Here is a 23,076-nt window from a genome sequence, read left to right on the forward strand (position 1 = left end):
TTCCTCTTAAGGAGTATGGTATTTATTTCAATGTCAGGAGTTTGGAGGTTTAAACATACACAAATATGCTGGACAAATGTCATCACCACCTTGACCTCTCCTATTGAAATCTAACTAAGGGGTATCCTTAGATAGGGTGTACTTTGGTACTTGAACACAACAACTGAGGGTCTGTGAGAAAGAATAATAGTGAAGACTGCAATGGTCCACTATCTATGCATGGAGCCAGAGGGTACCTAGCTTCAGCAAAGGACTCCATGAACAAATAGGCTGTGTATTATCACAAACTTAAAGCTGAGTGCAACCACAGGATTGGAAGGCAATGCACCGTGGTCCTATAAATAGAAACGAGAATTTCTTTAAGTGTGGAGCTTTGCAGGCTGTGTATACAGCCCATAGCGGTAGCCTTGCATCATTAATCAGAGGAAGAGAGACAGAAAGAGAGAGAGAGAGAGCTAGCTCAAGCTTCCCCTGGAAAACGGAAATGTTCAGTGTTCACAAAGTGGCTTACATATTTCACTCTGACATTTCACTACCATATTTTCCAACATGGTAGTGGTTATGTAATGCTGAGAATTTTATCTTTCTTTTTCCTTTTGTTTTCTTCATTTTTCTTTTAACTTTCTTTAATTTTATTTTCTTTTTACTCTTTCCTCCCTCCTTTTTTCCCTCCGTTCTTTCTTTCTTTTTTTTACTTTTTTTTTTTTTGGAGGGGGAGATAGTGAAGGGAGATTCGATTGGTTGTTCTCAGAACAGGGAGCCAGAATTAATGCACAGATCAGTAGCGTCCTTGTTGGAATGGCTGTCGCATAAATTCTTGGGAGATCTCTGGAGGAAAACAGAAAGAAATTGAAACGGTAAGCTCCAGTTTCTTTTTTTAATGCATATTGGCTATTGTCTGTGCCTTTCACCCTTGAAATCTTAAATTGACCTATTCATACCAGGTTCTGAGTAACCTGTCAGATCTAAGGGTGGTATGTATATAATAAACCTGGACCATCCTTGTATGTCATTTCCTTGGTATTTGCACAAACATAATTATACGGTTGGCTGCCTAAAGTGGGTGGGGGGAGGCAACTTTGAACTTGGAGAAATGTAAGTTTGACACGGAGATGTTTTTCATAATGTGTTTCAACTTATATTGAATAAAATAGCCTTGTAACCATTTGTAATTTAACCAACTCTGTATTAAATAGAGTTACTTAACATGAAAGTGCAGGATGGTTTTTATCTACCCTTTGCTACAACTCTTTGGAGATAATATTTTTATCTGCCAAAAGATTAAAATGATTACATTTGTGTTATTTTCAAAATGGGCTATGATTAAAAAAGTAAGAGAGCTATAATGTTTCAGGACCCTTACCAACATGAATGTGTGTTCCTACTAGTATAAGTCACATATTTTCACTTTAAAAGGGAATTATAATTAATGTTAGCTGTAGAGAATCTGCTTTCAAAGAAAGCACTCCAGAAAGGAAAAAAAAAAGCATGCTTTTAACATGAGAGAGGGGAAATAAGAAAGACAACAGGCACAGTTCATCATAGATAAGCTGCATCTATTACAATAATCAGTACATTTAAAAAATCAACAATGGATAAAATAATTTTAAATTAAATTTACATTTTTAGATACTCATAATTAACAACTTATTTTGACAAACTGTAAGTGAAATTGTTTTCTGACTTACATGTTGTTTTTCTTTTGTGCTCAAAGAGAAAATACTAAGGAAATTACCTTCTAACATTAGAAGGCTAATGTTAGACGAGGCTATCAATAGCATGTAACTGTTAGAAACTCCACTCAGAGATTAAAAGAAAGGAAATGATGGATTTCCATGGTGCAACATGACCCAAGATTAAATCTCAAATGACTTTCCTGCTCCCTTGTCTGCTGTCAATATTGGTGTACATGGACTTCATATTCTGCTGCTGTAATCTTTCCAGGGAAGAAAAAAGTTATAATTTTATTCAACTAGAAGAGCTACATTTGTCAGAGATTTGGGTCATTTAGTAAAGAGTGTATTTTTCTGAATGCTTTAGCTGCTGTAAATCTCATGTATGATGGCAAAAGCACCAATCTTATAGATGGGATTCAAGTTTTTCAGCCAAGGCAGATTCCACCAGCCACACTAGCAAATGTTTGGAATACATAAGTGCTATACTCTAAGAAGCTTGTGCTAGAGGATGATTTTTTTTAATTAAAAACATGTTCTTTGCACTTGTGAACTCATGTACTATTCTATTTCGATATATGTTGCAGTAGTATTTCTGTGAAACAGGAACCAACTATTGTATCTATTATATTGGGGCTGGCATAATACTTTACAGAATATTGTAAGGGTGAATAAACACAAGTGGGACATTAACTCTTCCAAAAAGCTCATTGAATTTACACCTAGGGACCCTTAGGAATGAATGAAATCAATTACCCACCTTTGCACTAATTAACTGAAATGAAAAGAAGAAAGAAGCATGCTTTCTGTCTTCCTCTCATAGATACTTTTGGCATCAATGAGATGCTCAGAACCAAAAGGGGAATTTAACTCCTTCTACTGACTCTTACTTAATCCCGAGAGGTGGGACCACAGATAGTACTGTTTTCCTTGTCCATTAAAGTTAACTCCTCAAAGCCTTCCTCTTGTGCCATAGATCCCAAAAATCAGTCACCAGAACTCTAGTCAGAAAATAAGAAATTATCAGAAACAAATTCAAATCCTGTCATTCACAGGAGCAATGGCAAACGTCTGAGACTCTTATGCTTTGGGAAGTGATATAGATTGGCAGTTTGCATTTGGAAAAACTGAGGCTCATAGAGTTGAAATGAAAAGGTTAAATACCTCTGTGAGTTTGTGACAGAGAAAAGACTAGAATCCAGGCTTCTTGACACTTTGTCCAGTGCTTACTTCACTTTTCTTCATTTCCTAAGAAGGCTTGAAGATTAAGAGGCACGTGCATTATTCATTACAAAATGTTAAAAGATGCCATTTTGAAATCACTTGAGAACCTCTCAGTACCGAGGGCACAATTCAGGCTTCTCCCAAGGGTCCTGATAACGTAGTAAACCTTGATTTGCTGTGCTTTACAATGGTTTCCTTTCAAGAATAGGAAAGAATTATTCCTACTGTGCCTACAGAAAAAAATCCCCAAATATAAATTGGTGTACACTAAGTGCCATAATACAATACAATAACAGAGACCTGGCTGTGGACTGGATGCTTATTTGCTATATATCTAGTGTCAGGGCAAAAGTCTGGCCACACTATAAGATAAGAGAGAGTATTCAGAAAGTCCTGAGGTGTCAAGGATTCCAGATTTAAGAAGTGGGTCAAAATTACAGGGTATCTGCCTGACAAAAACAGTATGTATATGGGGCTTAGATAAAGCGTGAGGATGCTAAATACTATGATTATTAGCGGTGTGTGAATCCTGAAGAGGTTACAGTAGTTAATGGCATGACTATCACTAATGTTTATCATATAAAAGAGTGATATCTTAGATTTGAAAATTAAAGTGGGCTCTCTTGGTATAGTCATTGGAAGACAATTCAGAAAGGAGAGTGTACTTCACAGGCATCACTTTCATGTGCAGGAATGGTTGCATTAGCATCAACCAGGAATCAAGATGCAAATAGAATTCTTGAGAAATAATCAGAAGTGCAGGATATTAACTAAATTCAAGTCTGTATAAACTCTGGAGATTTGGGTATGGGCCAAGAAGTTCACTAACACTGATTACCTAGTAAGGAAACCAAAGTTTAAACCGTTGGCCATGATCAATATGTGGGTCACATAGAAGCTTGACTTATATCCAGAGCATGAGCCAAGGCTACACATTCAGGCTCAGTTGTATCTCAGACAGCATAATTACTATCTCACTAGGTATCTAAATATATATGCAAATGTTTGGCATCAAATTAAAAGCCCCTCAATTCTCCCTTAATTCTTGACAATATTTTTGTTTCTTCCACGAGCTTTTGCTCAGTGTTACACTATTAATGGCAGATAATGGCAAGGTTTTGTCTACATTCTCAGCAACAGAAGAAAAGCTTTAATATTGTCATAATTATAATTATTTAGTTAAAATTCTTTTCAGCTTTACTTAGCGGATGAGATTCAGGTATTTCTCATAAGCTAATAACATGTTACCAGATATTTCTTAAAAGCTAATGACTTATTTTTATATGATAAAATAATTCTTATTACTTATTATCTTACAAGTTATTTAATAAGGATAACAGTACTGATGATGACTTACTGCTGGAGTATTTAATCTTTTTTAAATAACACAGAGTGACTTATGAATTGGTTTTTTAAAACTAAAAATTTGTTATCTTGGGTGGCTACTTTGAATTGTCTGACCAAATGGTATGCTGGAAAATGAATGACATGTAGAATATAGACTGATTTAGTATTGATCAGATGTGTTTTTTTAATCCTTTAAATTCCAAACCTGCAAAAAGAAATGTTTTCTTGATATTTGTCATTAAGGTCACATCAGTGGGTATAATTAAGCCACCTTGATTATAGAAGTGAATAAAAGAGTGAGACAGTGGCTCCAAACTACAGGAACAATTTTCTGTTCTAAATTAACTGTAAAAAGTTGAAAATCTCTTTCTCTCTCTTCTTCCTGGAAAATTGAAGTTGTTGAAACTAATGCACATTTGGCAACTTGACATATATTGTGCATATTAGTGAATCAAGGATATACACTAGACATTCTTATAGGGAGTCTAAAATAAAAGACTGATGTTATCTTTAAACACAATTATATGACAAAGTTAGATAACTTCTATTAAAAATTCTGTCAGAGGTACTCAAAGATTTGAAGTTATGTTTATACATGCCTCTCACATTGGAAAGTTAAAAGATTATTCAAATAATTCAGTTAATGTAGATAAAGAAAGAGTATAACCAAGATCTAATAAACAAACTTTTCTTTAGTACACACAATGTTGTTCTCTTACTGTTTTGTCAAAATTTAATCTGGTTAGTTTAAATTTGTAAGTGTAGAAATAATTTAGAAATTTACTTTTTTTTCTTTTTTTTTTTAATTTTGTGTGGATGGTTGGGACCTGCAGAGGGGATTTTTAAATCTACATTTTCCCACCCCTCATTGATTTTTACAACAAAATATTTTACTAATTTAATATTCTAAAGATATATTTATTTGGTATTTTCTTCCCACAGTCTCATAATAATAATAGCATCCTGCTTATACCTTCTGGAGTCCAGTTTTGGACAGGATCTGTTGTTGTTGTTGTTGTTGTTGTTGTTGTTGTTGTTGTTGTTGTTGTTGTTGTTGTTATAGTTTAATCTTTTTTCTCCCTCATTCTATTATTTTTAACTCTGAAGGTACAAACAAATTTCTCTTTTTTCTAAGGATGCTAGACTTAAAACTAGGTGATACTGATTTTTAATATTTATTAAACTAAGACAGTGAAATAAAGGAAAGTTCAGTCGCTTGACTTAGCATTAATCTAAGAAAGAGCCATTGATGATAGAAATACCTGGTTTTGTTATCAAAAATCAGGCACAGTCCATAGCAAGGAATCTGATACAATGATGCTTTTCCCTCTGAAAGTCTATGACCTCCAAAAGCTTATCAGGACTAAAAAAATGATTTGTGTTAATTTCACATCAGTGGATATAATAAATTCACCCCAGTGATGACCTTTCTAGCTAAAACACTGTTTAGAATATGACAGACTATGAAATGGCCAGGCTAGATAACCAATCCAAATTAATTAGAGGAAATAGGTTTAGGGCCTGAGTTATCCAGAGTAGGTATCATCCATTGGATTTTGGGCTATCCAGCTTTGCTCAGCCACTATCTGAAAGGTCCTTTTGGTCACGGAAGATACAGTAAACTTTCCTCAATTTTGGACCACGAAATTTGATTAAGCAAAGCACTGTGAAGACATTTTGCAATCTGCACAGACAACAGTGCTGTTTCTCAGAATTCACACAGTATGACCTGTATCATATTTAACACAGAATTACTTGTTAATAACCATATTGATTCTAAGTTACAGTTGTAATAATTGAACATTGAGAAATGTCATCTGTGTGTCTGTTTGAGTCTTTCCTAGGGGAACAATCACTCAGGAAATTTAAAGCTGCCTGGCCTCTAGGAATCAGTAAATTTGAAAATCCCTGTGACATCATTCTATAGGGAAGAGATATTAAGGTTGATTACCCTGGGTTATACGTTGCTCCCTCACTGGGACTTGGCCCAAACATATATAACCAGAATAAAAACCTATGCTAAAACAGTATCTGGAGAATATGGGCATGATGGTTAATCATGTTGGCTCATACTCAAAAATCATGGGATCTCCAATATGCAGGATGCTTTAATACACTGGGTAGAGATACAGTCTTTTCTCCAGCCTTTTCATTTAGTGACACATTTGAGAACTTGTTGGAAACATTGTGGACACTACAAAATGAAAACTGATGGTGAACCACCCTAATAAATTCCCTTCTAAGGACTTGATGATGTCACTTTGGAAATTTTAAGTCTAATCTAGTATGTGTTCATTCATTAGCTTCCTTGTCATATTGGGCCAAAGAACAGGAAATATTTCTAAGTAGTGATGATCAGTTCTTATATTTTCCCATAAACATTTAGCACATTTATTAAAAAAGGATGGATTTGATTTTCATGTCTAAAAGTATGCTTTCAAAGTAAAGTTTTAATTTCACATAGCCCTTTGGTGGACATGAATTATTTGTAGGTTTGAAAAAAATCATTTTGGCATATAAATTAGCTTTTATTTTTTCACTCTCACTCTTAAGCATGTTGACTTCATTTTCTTTACAGAGAATTCTGAGCCGTTGGCCTTGCTGTATTCTCACAATTCTGAGAGATCAGACTAGTTTTCAGAGGAAGGGGAAAATAATCAGAATTCTCCAATGTGATTTATGGGTGTAGGTTTATATTTAGTGATCCCAAATCCTCCTCAAAGGCCCTTCAAAGCAGGACTGAATTCCTCACCATGGACTAAGGGTAAACATCAGATTCAGGCCATCCTGGAGCTGTTTTCTCCCCAAAGAACTGATATCTTATTCAAAATCAAGTATCTTTCTAGTAATGACTTCTGAAAAAGCTATTAAATATCTAAGAAGCTACCTAGAGTCTAGGGTTTACCAGGTTTTTGAAGCCTATGTGCTATTAGCTCTAACTTTGGTTTTGGGTTCTCTACTATCAAAAATAATAATGATTAATTATTGTGCATTTATGGTGTAGTCAGCATTTGGCAAAATCTCATATCTTGACATTAACTCTATTATTTCCCTCATTTTATAGATTAAAAAAAAAACAATGTTAAAGAAATTAAATAAGTTACCCAAAGTTGTTCAACTGTCTTGGTTGAGTTTCAAACACAATTCTGTTAGTTGCCAAGGCTATTTTCATTATGCTATGCTGTCTCTATATAATAAAGTCACATTTCACTATTTTGTCTCTTTCTATTTGAGAATCAAGAGATTTTATAATAGGAGTCAAGATGTACCAACTTCAAAATAGATGGTTCCTTTATTAGATTTGGGTCTGTGAAATAGTAAATGAGGGGTAAAACACATAAAATAGGGAAGAGAAATGGATAAAAATGGGGATCATAGAAAGTATAGATGAATTACTTTAATTCTCTTTAACCACTCTTTATGGTATGATTACTACTTCTCTTTAACCAATCTTTTTTTTCTGGAAAAGTTGTACCATTTTATTTCGACATAACATTATAATATGAAAATTCCCATTTCCCTACAACCTCACAATTTTTAACCTTTGATAATCTGGTATGCGAATGTAATGATTTTTGTGTTTTTATAGTGCATATATGTAATTGTATTTGAGCATCTTTTCATTAATTTTGAAGCAATTGTATAATTTTGTGAATTTGTATTTTCCAAAATTAGTGTGTGAACACTTTATAAATTAAGGAACATATAGCAAATATTTTCTATTTTGTTTATTTTTTTTAATTTGGACATAGTTTTAAGTTTTTATGTGCTCAGTTCTGTCAGTCTTTCCCTCTGTGTCTGGTGGCCTTGATTTATTTGTTAAGAAGATATCTTCCTTACCCAAAAACTATAGAAATATATGCTTACATCTTTTCTAGTACTTCTACATTTTATTTCATCTTTAATCCATCTAAAATAAATTTTTAATCTGGCATGAAACAGAAATCTATTTAACCAATCTTTATGGTATGATTGCTACTTTTCCAATATAATATGGGTACTAATAGAAATCATATAAGATAAAGCCCCTGCCCTCATGGAGCTTATTTACTTGGGGAGGACAAAGTAGCATATATTAAATCTGACTACACAAAAGAGATTTAGAAGAAGGAATGTGACTTCATGACATATTTTGCCTTAAACGGAAATTTACCATCCCTACTCATATTTAAATGGATATGATGCAAAAGGGAAATCATTTTAGAGCTTTTACAATATTCACTTTTTAAAATCCCTAACCTAATCTATGCTATGTTAAGTTTAGAGCAAAAATTCTGAATTCCAGATATAAGACCATATCAGAGAATAGAACAGAATATATGGTTTTAAATGCAAGTTAAAATAAAAACAAAGAAAGGGCACAAACAAAAATGTATATAGATACTCTCCCAAACAGGCCTGGGGAAATAAACTTATTTTTATGTATACTTGTTTGCTGACCTAGTTCACTCTCTGTTGGCTATATGGCATCAGAATTGAAGGGGAAAACATGAGATCATTCATATATAAAATTGATGCTACACACCATCATCAAAGAAAGTAGAGCTGTATTTATATTTGTGGGTCATATTTTTCCCTTACAACCAAGGCCTTGGTGTTACAGGATGCCTGTTCCAATCTATGGCTATATTACAGAAATAATTAACTGGAATCTAACTCACATGCTTAAATTTAGGAACTTAATGTTGTAGACATCTGACCCATCTAATTACAGAACTCTGGGTGAAAAACTAACCGAACAAACAAACCAAAGAAACACAGGAACAAGATTTTAAGATAGTCTCTCTCCTGATATTGTTGGTTATTCCCCCATGTCTTCCTGCTCTCTGCAACCCACATACCCCCTCACCCATGTCTATGTTTCCTTATCCAAGAAGAAATAAAGGAAATGACTTGGGACATCTGTCTCTGATTTAGAACAGCTTCAGCAGGCACCAATTATAGCCTTGAGCTTCAAGTTGTGCTTCTTTCAGATTGGCTTGGGGTATAAACCTGAACAAGGCAGTGAGCTTTCTCATTTTTCAGTTTCTCTACCTGTGAAAAAGGTGTGACTGAGGGCACCTCTTTCTTAGAGGTATGGATCATCATGTTAATGCCTAATAGGTACTTTGCATTCCTTTGGTCAGAGTTCTTCTGTACAATTTTCAAAGTGTCATGTGCAACTGGATTGAAACCACACTGGGAAAATTAAGTTGCACCTGTCTTTCACCTGACAAAATTCCTTCAGCACATGAGAGTATTATGTTTGGTCAAGCTTGCAGCTTGAAATGCTTATGAGGAGAATAATAGTTAAAAGGTTTGCCCCAGAGTAAATGAGAAAAAGTATGAGTTTTAAAAATTAGTGAAAACAGTGCTTTTAGAAGTGTCTTATGGAATGGCCTACCCACATTAAAAACTATTGTGGGTTTGTACCTAAACATATGGCAGCTTTCTACAGAGCTTAGCATTTGAATTGCTGGATATAGCAATTGGTTTTACTCATTTCTCTCTTGTTTTGTCTATTGTGTCACTGCTAGCAGTATACAAGGTTTCAATGAGATAGGCCATGTCTCTGACATCTAGCATGGTGACTTCATTTACAACATGGTATTTATTGCTCATCTCATCAAGTCACTCCTTTGTCCTAGATTGATGATTTAGCAAATTGTAGCAGCAGGAAAGGGCCAAAGAGAAAAAATATCATTTACCTCATTTTGGTCAATTTTTTCCAGTCTTGTATGCCAGCAGAAATCAATGTCTGAGTGTACGTGTTTTCTGTGTGTGTGTGTGCGTGTGTGTATGTGTTTGGGGTGTAGGTAAGGAGAGAGATGTGGAAGAGGCAGGAATAGAAGTTGATTTTTTGGCACATAGTTAAGGACACTGGTTTCCAAGCTGTTACAGAAAGGAAAATGAGGGAAAATTGTTTCGGGTGATTTTTACACTCATGTCGATTTAAAAAATTGACAGCCTCAATAACAAAACTTTCATGCAAATGGTCGGACTATATGAGGGGAAGAGAAATATTCACACAAGTATTAGAGAATGTGTAGTTGGGAGGAAATATGATGTGGATAAAGGAACACAAGTCTTTTGAATTAAAACTTACGTTCTAGTCTTGGCTCTGCTATTAACTTGCTGTGCAACTCAGAATGAATCTTTTATATTCTCTAGCCCTCAGTTACCTGTTTGCAAAGACTAAAGAATCAATAGAGATTAATAGATTATTAATAGAGTTTTTTTGAGTAACTGTTTCCCAAATTTATCTTTCCACAGAATGCCTTTTTCATGTAAGGGCTATTAATATCCCATAGATCTATACATTTTTTAAATTTTTAATACATTTTTATTGAACTACAGTCAGTTTACAATGTTGTGTCAATTTCTGATGTGCAGTACAATACTTCAGTCACATAGGAAATTACATACACTCATTCTCATATTCTTCTTCACCATAGGTTACAAGATATTGAATATAGTTCCCTGTGCTATATGGTATAAACTTATTGTTTATCTATTTTATATATATTAGTATATATATATATAGTATCTGCAAATCTCAAACTCCCAATTTATCCCTTCCTACCCACTTCCCCCCTGGTAACCATAAGTTTGTTTTCTATGTCTGTGAGTCTGTTTCTGTTTGGTAAATAAGTTTGTCTGCCTTTGAGATTTAATAAAGATTAATAGTCTAAATTTTATTTTAAATGCTCAATCAGTTCTGCCATCAATTGAAAAATTATAATAAGCCTCATTGAATCATCATGATGTCATCTGTGGGCTTATCAATGAAAAAAGTATGCTACCCCAAGAGCTTAATAAATATTGCTATCTGAACTTGTTGAGTTACTTCATGTGTAGGCTGCTGAGCATGCTTCCTTGTATGATATGAGGGGTCAAACCTAATTAAAACCTCTCCCTTTTTCTTCTCCTATGGCACCATGATCTTTATTGCTTGGATCTGCAATAGTGCCCATGAATTATTTAAAGGTAGTTCTGCTGGGAAAATGTCTGCATGCTTTCTGTGAAGTTCCTGGATAATATCTTCTTGTTCTCTGTCATTAATACATTAACTTAAATCTACTTATTTTTTTAAGCTTAAATGTTTTGATGAGGAGCAGTCCATGACAGGAACAAGTCTGTGCCAATCAGGAAAGGCTGCCTAAGACTATGGATCCTGTATTAGAAATGGAGTCCAAGCAGTTAGGGTTGTGATGTGAGGACTCTCGGCTTGACCTGAGGTGATAAAGTACTGGAAAGGAAGAGTACAGAATTTCTTCATATTTTTTCCCAATTTTTATCTAGAACCAGGCTTATCTGCCAAATCAAAATTTCTACTAGACTTAGAGCATCAGAACCTTAAGGATAATTTAGTCTAGCTTCTTCATTTTACAGATGAAAGACTGAGGACCAGAGCTGGAAGGAACTTTCCTAAGGTTTTATCACTAACTAGTGATAAGGCCAAAACTAGAAGCCAGGTATCCTATATCTGACCACTGATCTTTCCCCTACACACTGCTTTCTCTCAGCTTAAGTGCTCTGTTTTGAGAAATCAAAAAGCCAGCAAGTGAAAAGACCAGCAAGTAAAACAGAATAGTTTTAGGATAGATGACTGTTTAAGAAGAAATTGAAGAAGAGACCCCCCCAAACCAAAATCTACTTGTTGATATCTTGTCTGAATCCTGTCCATGAAAATAATAAATTAAATGACAAAATTAAAAAAAAAAGTTGCTGAAAATATTTACCATCTTGATAGAATCTGCTTCTAGCCAGCTAGATTTGTCTGGTGGAGTTTATGATTAATTTGTGACCATACTCAGTCACTGAATTCTGTCCTTATGGATTATTGCTCTAGTTTGTCTTCACATATCTGCCCCACTTAGGTAGTACTTGGATAGTTATAATTCTACCTTCACACATAACAAACTACCAGTGGAAATCATAACTTTGTAACTTCCTCTCTGTGTTTTCTTTCCTAGCCCCCATGACAGATTTCTATGGACTCTAGGACATCTGGAAATGACTTTGGGTTACTCATTCTTTTCTCAGGTCTATTTCTTCCACATTGTTACTCTCTTTTAAAGACAAAGTAATTTAGAAAGAATTTTAGTCTATTTTATCCTCACCACTGATTTTTCTTCATCATATCCTTTTAAAGCATATATTGAGAAGTTCCTGTGTGCCTAGCACCCTATTTACTATGAGTTAGAGGCAAGAAGAAAAGGACAAATAACATGAATTTACCATCTATTGTGTGTCAAGCACAATCTTACTGGCTTTTACTTAGAATACCTTATATAATCTTAACTATACACCCCAGGAGTATTCTCTGCCAACACTTATGATACAATCTGGCTTCTCAAGTAATCCTACTATATTATACCATCTAAGACTATCTGCCTCTCTGTTTCTTTACCTCCCTTCTTCTATCAAGTAAAATGTCTCTCTGTATTTATTTCATCTTATTCACTTTTTAGGGTGAAAACTAGCTTATATGAATGATTACAGTTAATGGGTTAATGTGAAAATCCTCCTTGTAGTATTTTCATTTTAATAGGAGATTCTTAGAGACAAAGTGCTTTAAAGGATTGAAGGTATAGTGGGATATTTCAACCAAAGTGGCAAGCTTGGGCAAGAGATCATTGGGTAAACTGGAAGAGAAGAGCAAGTGTAGGGTGTGGGTTTTGATGACTCTAAATCACTCCACACAGAAAGCCATCTATAAGTATTGCAAGAGTACCTGTAAGGAAGTTTTGCATAAAGTTAATCTATCTTTTTAACACCAGCTGGGTCTCCCTCCGTGTGTATTCGCTGTGGTCATGAGAACTCAAAAAATTATCCCCAACTTAGAAAAGTCAGTTTCTAAGCTCCAACTGTGTTGTGAGTTTGACTAAAAACTGGGATTTTTCTAGGCTAGCTCATCATAAGGAGGAGCTCCTTATGACAAAGGAGTGAATGGTGAACACTGCCACCAACATCCCTACCTTCTCTCACCCTTTACAAAAGCTGCTAAGTCAAAAAGAGATGTTGGATGGTAGTAAAGGGATTCCCACTCACTCTACAATGCTACCACTAAGGACTAAGTGTAACTCTTTCCATGCTTTCCTTTGTCCATGTTAGTACATTTTTGGGGTCTCAGCATCCACTTGCTGAAATTTCGCAGCCCTCTGTGAGAATATTCATGCTGCACTTGATCACTGTTCTTTTATGTTCTTTCAGGCATGAATGAATTAAACCAGCCAGATTCCCTGTGGCTCCTTCAGGAGATCTTATCATTCTGATTAAAGAATTTCACCCACACTGGGGAAAACAGCAGGTACTCAAATATTATCTTGATTTCTCTTTTGGCATCATCTCTAAAAGAGTGCTCTTTCACTCTGTGGGCCCTAGACAGGTACTGAGAGCCCTCACTAGTCACCCATCCCACATTTTCTAGTCTATATGATATATTACCAAGTAATGACCAAGTTCTCAGAGTTGATAAATATAATCTTACATAATATGAAAGGCTGTGGTTTATGGAGTAGTTGGTAGAATGTGATTTTATTAATAGTGCCCCATTGAGTCATATTGGACCCTGAGACAAAAGGAAGAATCAGTTTAAATTATATATATAATATATATATATATATATATATATATATATATATATATATATATACACACACACACACACACACACACATACATACACACAAACACTCAGCACATATTGGCCACCCTAGTCATAAAATAGAGGGTAATATGTGTGTGTTGAGGAAAGAGATGCCATTTGCTAAGAAGAAAGATTAGAGTAGTTGTAGGTGACTCACATGAATATTAGGCAAGCATCTTTTCACTGATTGATAAGCTTAAAAGTCAATGAGTCTTAGGTTCAGAACAGATTTGGAAGAGGTAGATTTTAGAGATGGGGGATGTATGCTTGCTTTTTAGCTCTTTTGTCTTGATGCCTATTCTTAGAAAAAATGTATTACTGAAATGCTAGCCCAGATATCTAACAATCAGAAATGGACATGTCTAAAACCTAAGCACAATTTAAAAAATCATGAGTATAAGCCAAATTGACAAACCTTCACTTGATTTTAGCCAAAAGGCCGAGAAGCGATGACAAACCTTCAGATAGACTAATCAAGAAAAAAAGAGAGAGGACCCAAATAAAACATGAATGAAAGAGTTCAACTGATAGCACAGAAAAACAAAGTATGATAAGGGACTACTAAGAACAATTATATGCCAACAAATTGGACAACTGAAAGGAAATAGTAAATTCCTAGAAATTTATAATTGCCCCAGACTGAATCATGAAGAAATAGAAAATCTGAGTACACTTATTACTAGTAAGGAGTTTGAAACAGTACTCAAAAATCTCCCTACAAACAAATTTGCCTTAACTAGCCTTCACTCACAAATTCTACAAAGCATGGAATTAATATTTAATATGTATCCTTAAGCTTTTCCAACAAATTAAAGAGGAGGAAATTCTTACAAACATGTTTTATGAAGCTAACATTACCCTAATACCAAAACCAGACAAGGATACTACAAAATAATTAGGTTACAGGACAATATCCTTGATAAACCTAGATGCCAAAAATCCTTGACAAAATATTAGCAAGCCAAATCCAACAATATACTAAGTAGGATTTATTCCAGAGATACAGGGATGGTACAACGTATACACATCAATCAATGCAATATATTACATTAACAAAATGAAGGATAAAAATCATATGATCAGCTCAATACATGTATGAAAATCATTTGACAAAATTTCACATCCATTTATGATAAACACTCCTGACAAAGTAGATATAGAGGGCAGATACCTCAACACAATAAAGGCCATATATGATAAACCTACAGGAAACATCATACTCAATCATGAAAGCTTTTCCTCTAAGATCAGGAACAAGATGAAGATTTCACTCTTGCCGCAGGACACAAAATCAATATACAGAAATCTGTGATGTTTCTATATACTATTAGCAAATTATCAGAAAGAGAAATTAAGAAAACAATCCCATTTACTATTGCATCAAAAATAATAAAATACCTAGGAATAAAATTAACGAAGGAAGTGAAAGACCTGTAGACTGAAAATCACAAGACACTAATTAAAAAATGGAAGACACATATAAATGAAAAGATATTCCATACTCATGGACTAGAAGAATTATGGATATATGGAAGCTAAATTGAAGCCACTCCATCCTTTCTTTCTTGCACTTTCTCATAAAAGGGGAAAGAGCCTATTCTGGATACCATTTAAGAATGTTTTTCTAATGTACTCATTATGAGTATAGTTGGGGAGCTCAGTGAGATAAGGAGAAAAAATTAGGCATCTGTCCAAAACATATTATGTTTATAACATGCATAAATTAATGATCAGTGATAAGTGGGGTAGGCTAAATAACTAACTATATATTTCTGTTGTCTTTTGTAAAATAAATATCTGTTGGCTCAATTAAAGTACAATATTTCTGTTGGAAGTATTAACAAATGTTAAATGCTAGTTGAGCCTGAATCTCAGTTATGGTATGAAATTCAAATCAACTAAGGGAAATTTGAATATATTTTCATTTATTAATAACCATGAAAGTCCATAGTCAAGATACAACCTCAGGCTTGAGAGAGAAAGAGAAATAGTCAAATTCTACTACTAGCAAACAAACAAAAAGCTAAACAACAGAAACAACAATAAAACCTTTATATTAACAGGTATGTGAAGACACCTATGTAATTTGTTTAAGTGATTTCCTCCTGGAGACACTAGCCAGCATTCAGTCTTTGGCCACAGCATTATGCATATATATAATTATTTTACATTGTTTAAAGTGCTGAGAATTTGTTCATTTTTTAATGTACTTGTGTAGCAATTGCTATAGAATCTTGGAAATATTAACTCATTAAATACTCATTGATGTAGGCACTATTATCATCTCATTTTACAGATGAGGCAATTAAGACATCAAAATGTTTATGTAACTTAACCAAAGTCACACAACTCCTCATTACTTATAAAATACTTGCATATTTTGCAATAATTATATATACATGCAATGAAAACATATATATGGCATGGAATGCCAGTGCTAATTAAAACCCAGAAGTAAAATTAAAAAAAATTAGAGCTAGAAATGTTATTAAAAGTTATTTGGTTTAACCTGCACATTTCAAAGAAGAAATGGAGGCCCAGACAAATTGACTTGCTCAAGGTCACACAAGATAATCAATGACAGAGGTGGAACAAGAACTCAAGATTTCTCATTCTCAATCTGATATTATTTTTATTACACTAAGCTGCCTTTGCTATGACTAATTTAAATAAATACATCACTATATTTTTGAATAAATGTTACATCAAATGGTCACTTTGCAAATCTGTATGCTTACTCTAGTGATGTTGTGTTTTATTCTTATAACTTCTTCTTTGAAATTATCCTTCAGACTGGTTTGAGCTAATAAAGAAAAATGAGTCTTAACACACTATGCTCAAACCTTTTCATACCTTGCTTTTCGCCAAAAATGGCATTTTTAACTTGATCCTTAACTTCATTGCTCAGACTTCATTCTGAATGGCTTTTGACTATTTACCAAAATTCAACTATCCTTAAAAGGCAAATATTTTTCATCACAGAGATTTATTCTAAAATATATGAGGCAGGCTCTGACTACAATTCTAAAGCAAAGTTTCAAAAATTTCCTGAACAATAGAATATAGTTGGAATAAGTATATAACCTTTCAAAGTGGCAGCTTAGGAAGGGAAAACTAATTTGGAAGCTTGATTACTGATAATTTTTTAAAAATATTATCACTGTGGGGAATCCCATGTCCTAAATATTTCAACTCATGGATAGAGTCTAAAAAGGTAATGTGTCTGAGTGTGTGTGTGTTTGTGTGAGTGTTGTGTTGTATTTCTTGGGTGACTTTTCCCAGATGAAGAAATTCAAATGGAGAATACCATTCATCTTCTCAGGCAAAAGAAATTTATTAGAGATAAATATCTTGGTGTGGTATATAGGATATATTGAGGACACAGTTGAAGAGATTGTGAGAGTAGTAAGGAAGTCAGATGAGTAGAACTAGAACTAAGGCAGAAACAAAGTAGATAAGAACAGTGTTGCAGGGAAGGTCAGATGAACAAAGTAGCAATCAATAGGAGGCAGAGAGGAGATGCAGGGCAGAGGGAAGGAGGGGATTAAAACTTTGAAGTCAAAACTTTGAATTGTTAGTGATATCAGTGATGTTCTCAATATTGAGAAGGGCAGGGAAAGAGAAAGGTCCCAGTTTTAGATAAAGTTGCTCTTAGGATTATACTGTATGATGTCACTTATACGTGGAATTAAGAAATACGATGAACTAGTGGATATAACAAAAAAAGAAGCAGACTCATAGGTATAGAGAACAAAATAGTGGTTACCAGTGGGGGAGGGGCGATATAAGGGTGGGAGAGTGAGAGGTACAAATTATTGGGTATAAGATAGGCTCAAGGATGTATTGTATAACCCTGGAAATACAGTTAGCTGTTTTGTTTTAACCTTCCTCTTGTCCTGTCTGTGAAGCTTTGTCTAAATGACCAATGAACAGTTAGATAGATTGGAGGCCAATCACAGAAAAGTGATAGAAGCATGATATCATTTGATGATCATCTTAAAAAAAATACTTCACATATTTGCAATTAGTCTGTCACTGATATCAATCTCTGAAACAACTGGACCTCCAAATTGTCAAAGACTTATTTCTCCAATCTCTTTGTACCTAACGTATATTTAAGTTGGTGAGTACGGTGTGGAGGGCATCTGAATTCAAGTCTCCTGCCGTGTCTTAGAGCTAAATGTCATTGCTTTCCTACTTGTTAAAATGTTACAAAGAAAACAGAAAGAAAATACAATGCATTCAATCTAAATGAATCTCAAGAAGTGGCTAGTCATTTAGTTTTCAATCCAGTGAAAAAAGAGTCATCAAAAACCAACCAAATATTGCAAAATAATGCCATTTGCTGAAAAAAAACTTTGATTTACTGTCACTAGTTTTGGTTTAGAAGTACCTTCTCTCTTTAGCCTTTCACAAAATGCATTTAAGGGAAAGGGATTAGAAATAAATAAATAGCAACCATATGTCTAAATTACTTCTAAATTCACCCTGGGCCAATTAATTCCCTCAGCCTACAGGTATCCAGAAGTCCAGCATTACTCTCTGAGTAGGTAGTGACATAAAAAGGTAAGCAATTGGCTTATGTCAGAAATAAAAGTAAGTGAGCCAGCAGGTAAATTTCATAAGAAAAAATATAATCTTTTTCTCAACTACAGGTTTTGGAAACCAGTGCCTGTTCAACACACTTTCAGTACTTGGTGGGTCTCATGACTATGATGGGGGAGGGACTTGTCATTTCCTGCCATGAGAAGGCAGCAGGTGGTGATAAAGGGAAAAAAAAGTAAAAATAGCATCACATTACTGCAAAGAAGTGTGCTCTACTCCATTTTGATGTGTGTGTGTTTATGTGTATGTGTGGTGGGAAGGTAATACTTTTAAAACCTGACTTACTTTTTGTTGCACTTCCTTTGACTGTAATACAATATGGCTGTTTAAATGTATATTCTTAACAGTTAAGATATTTTTTGAAAAGGAAATGAGTGTATTTTGAGTCGTGTACTCTGCCTTAGCTCAGAGGTTGCAGATAAAAACGATAAAATTGTAGCTGAATGATTTTTTAAATGTTTAAAGGGGCATGGAGCTTGGGTGCCACAGCTGCTGTGAAGGAGGTGTTTTCTTCTTGATTGTTTCTGAAATTTCTTCAATTTGATTCTCAAACACTGAAGTGAACACATTTTGATTGTTTTGGGGAAACCATGGAGCAAATTGTAATCAGTTCAATGGGATGGCACCCAGAGCACTTATTATACCCATTGGCAGATGACCAATGAGGAAGAGCAAGTTTTTTCTATTGTAAATATAATTTTATAAAGAAAAAATTAAGATGCAAGTCTCAGTAAATAAAAAGTAAATTCTTTTTTAAAAGTGGCTTGTATAATCTCCAAATGCTTTGCAGTGGCCAATATCAATGATTAAAACAACAATGAGAAATTACTAAATATATTTTTGGTTTTATAACATGAAGAGCCTTAAGAGACATGCTTCAAAAATTGTACAGAACTGGATAATTGAAAAAAATTATGCAAACATGCAGGGACATTTGTATTAAAATTTAACAGGCACTTACTAAAGGTCTGCCAAAGAACATTTAATACAGGTCTATTCTAAGTGTTGTGAGAGATACACAGATGATTAGGACAGAGTTCCTACTCTCAAAGAGGTTACAATCTAGTGGTTATATAGACAACAAACTATACTATTAGACAGTATGAAACACATTAGACTATAATAGAGGTACAAGCATTATGCTGTGAGAAGGCAAAGGAAGGGGAGCTAATTCCAATTTGAGTGGCTCCGGAAAGTCTTAGAGGAAGAAATGATATTATCAAAATTCTCCTTTCTATCAAGGATTTTTCTATCAAAGGGGAAAAGTGGGGATGGGGGTATGGAACTTAAAGACATTAAGACTAAATTAAAAGAGAGACATTAAAAGGTACATTCAAGTTCATCCTGGCATGGTAGAAGTCTAGGGCATTTGGAAGAGTGTAATAAGAGATCAGGTTCAAGAGAGAAAATAGAGCTTTGAGTATCAGATGTTTAGGCCATCACAGTGTGAACACTTGAAGGATTTTGCACAAGTGCATTATATACTTCAACCTACACCTGATAAAGACATCTGTAGAAATATGTTAGTCTGAAATAAGAAGGTTATTCTATTTTACATAATAAAAAGGAAGTAGGGTTATTGCTTATGTCAAAATGTTGTAAACAGAGATAAAATATGAATACTTGTTCCTCCTTCTGAAACAGTGCTGAGTGTTACTGATACTGTGTTGTAAAGGTACAAAAAATTTGCAGTTGCTGGTGGATATTCATTATTTGCTTGCCTTTTCATCTTAGATAGATGATACCTCTCTAATCCTTTGAGTCAACATATAATAGAAGCTCAGGGTCCTTCTGCAAGAACATCTGCAAAAGACTTTGGAAGAAGGGATTTTCTGGGTCTCTTAGATACTTTTCAACTCATACTACAGACTCCAAGAAAACAATGGATGATAAATATCTGCTTTTAAAGCCAAATGGCAAGATCACACAACATTAGTTTGTCTTTCATTAAATCCCAATCTTGAACTGTATTATTTTTCACTCCAGTGAAATAAGGTCATCAAACATGAACCAAATATTATAAATAATGCCACTCACTGAAAAATCACTTTATTTACAAACAGAGCATTATGCAGTGAACATAACTATGCAAAATTCCAGTCAAATATTGCCCATGCATCAAGCTTCTGGGGCTGATATAGCCCCAGGCTTGACTTCAGATGGGGTTTGTGATCCTTTAGGGCACTTCAACCCTGTCCTAGAGAAGAGTAAAATTTCTGGGTCTTTGTGAATCTAGTCCCTAAAAGATTGTTGTGGGATGAAGAGAGTGTCATATGAAAGAGTTACATCTGACTCAGTTTTCACCACTTCCTTTCTATATATATATAGGGAGAGAAAGAGAAAGAGAAAGAGAGAGAGATGGAGAGAGAGAGATACCATATCAGACAAATGTGACAACAGTTTTGATGAGGACCTAAAATATAATTTGTTTGATGTTTCATACCTAGGTCATCCTTATTCCAGACTTGGGCTAGAGTGACCTCCAAGTGAGAATGTCATTGCCTAGGTTCTTGGATTGTGGATACAGTATATTGGGCACATGTATCTTTGAGGCTAGTCTAGGACTCTCCCCACTTCACCCCTTTAACCCTCCTTTTCAAGACAGGTCCAGGAAAGCAGACACCTATCTGTCTAATACTTTACAGTTATAACTCTTTTCTCAAATATGATGGCTTAAAAAAGAAGAAGAGTCTGGAAAGGAGGTGCATTAGCAGTTATGTGCCCCCTTCTCTGCTTCCACCTAAACCAGGAGGCGTGTACCTGTCAAAGTGGTACCATCGCTGGTGGAAGATTAGTCAAGGAATCCAGTCATCTTCTTTTTCCATGACACTTCAGTGTCAGTAACCAGAAAGATGCCTCTAAGAGCCAAGAGTTTCCAGAAGACTGTTTGCATCTACTAATCAGGACGGTTGAGATGCTAGAAGGAGACATGTAGGACTACACTAATGGTTCCTGGCATGTGGTTACTCTTTCAGAAGTGACTCAAAGTACTTTTGAGACATTTTTTGAAGTGAGGGACAAAGTGAACTCCTTTAAATCTTGCTTAATTTATAGGATCCACTTTCTTAGCATAGAAAACATGGTAGAAGATTGAGAAGTAACCAACCAGAATCCTGTTCAGAAAAGACATGTTATCAAGAGCCAGAAAATGACAGGCCTAGCAAAGACAAAGCTGCCACCAGAGGAAGCTTATATTTAATTATCTGGGATAGCAGCGTTCAGTGTCTTGTACTCCTTTCCCATGCCACCCTTAAAGCCTAATCTAAGGACAGGATCTATTACCTGCCATTTAAAATCCAAGAATGAGATCCTTTTTAAATTAGATTAATCACCTTGATCTTGGGTCATCAAATGTTTCCTGGGCATTTTTCAGAGTAATAACTGAAGGCTCTATGGGTACTTTTTAGGGTAATTACTGAGGGCTAAACAGTTCCTTTTTGCCACTTGCATTTTAGTATTTAGAATTAAATTTTAAGTAATTTTCCATCAGGATTCTTTATGAGGTTTCTGCAGACCCCCATGTCTGCTGAGAGGCGTCCATGATACGTGTTCCTTTTTAAAAATATAATGCTATACACTTTGGATTATATAGTGAGGAGAAAATGGCTCCAAATTATAAGTAAAACACAAGTAACTAGGGGGGGAAACCACTAAACACCAAGACCAGAAAGATCTGATACACTGAGCTAAAAGGCAAATGATGGAAAAGCTCTGAGATCTATTACACATGACCTAAAAATTCTGAGTTTGTGTGAGGTACTGACATTCTCCAAGAAAAGTTACCAGGTTTAAATTACTGGGCTCCATTTTAAAGCTGGGAGTCTGCAATTCCAAGCTTAAACTCTCTCTGTAGAGCAAAGGGCTTATCCTTAAGAAAAAGGAGTTTGGGCCTCAGCCAACAACTGGGAAAGGATTTTTTTTCTTTCCTTTTTCTTAAAGAAGGTCTTTTTGGTAATTTATGAAACTACAACACATTAGGTAGCCACCTACAGCCAAAATCAAGGCCAACCCTGGAGTGAGGCCCTGGAGACTGGTTTAACTTTCCACTTCACCCTTGCTTTTTTCACCAGAACCCATAAGGTTGGTTTACTCCTCCACTTTCACAGACTATTAATCCTGTGAAGCGGTGGATAGGGCACACTCTCAAAGAGAAAATTGCAAGAAAAAGAACTGCAAAAAAGTGAAAGGGGCCAGAAGGACCTGATTATCTTGGACCTTAGTTTATTTTATGTAAGCTTGGAAGCTTATAACTTTCCTTAAAAAATTTTCCCTTCTTATCCAAATGCTCATGCCTGGTCTGAGACACAAGGTGAATATTCAGAAGAGCTGAGGAAAATCCCCACAGCCGTGTCGGCACTGAGAACAGGAAATACGTACAGTTTTCCCACTGTAACATAACTTGTGATCTTCTCCTCACTTCTACAAAGTGAAAATATTTTAAATGTAATGTATAAAAGGGAACTTTGTAAAATGGCAACTTATATTTTAAATAGAAAGTTAGTATATATACCATGTTAGCCCTGAGACCACATTTTGAGAAACCTGCTTAAGAAAAACAGAAAGAACAAAAATAGACCCCTATAAATCATGTGGATA

The 23,076-nt window shown here is 34.8% G+C and overlaps 1 non-coding gene across 1 annotated transcript in view; it reads left to right on the top strand.

Moving 5' to 3' along the window:
* The first annotated feature begins 735 nt into the window (after positions 1 to 735).
* LOC102539230 (uncharacterized) overlaps positions 736 to 23,076 on the top strand; it is a 28,157-nt gene continuing 5,816 nt past the window's right edge. Inside the window, exons 1-2 of the transcript XR_012067603.1 lie at positions 736 to 857; positions 13,440 to 13,536. This is a non-coding gene — a transcript (uncharacterized protein). The remainder of the gene's footprint in view (positions 858 to 13,439; positions 13,537 to 23,076) is intronic.

The sequence above is a fragment of the Vicugna pacos genome, chromosome X (assembly GCF_048564905.1).
Source record: "Vicugna pacos chromosome X, VicPac4, whole genome shotgun sequence".
In the NCBI taxonomy this organism is placed as follows: domain Eukaryota; kingdom Metazoa; phylum Chordata; class Mammalia; order Artiodactyla; family Camelidae; genus Vicugna; species Vicugna pacos.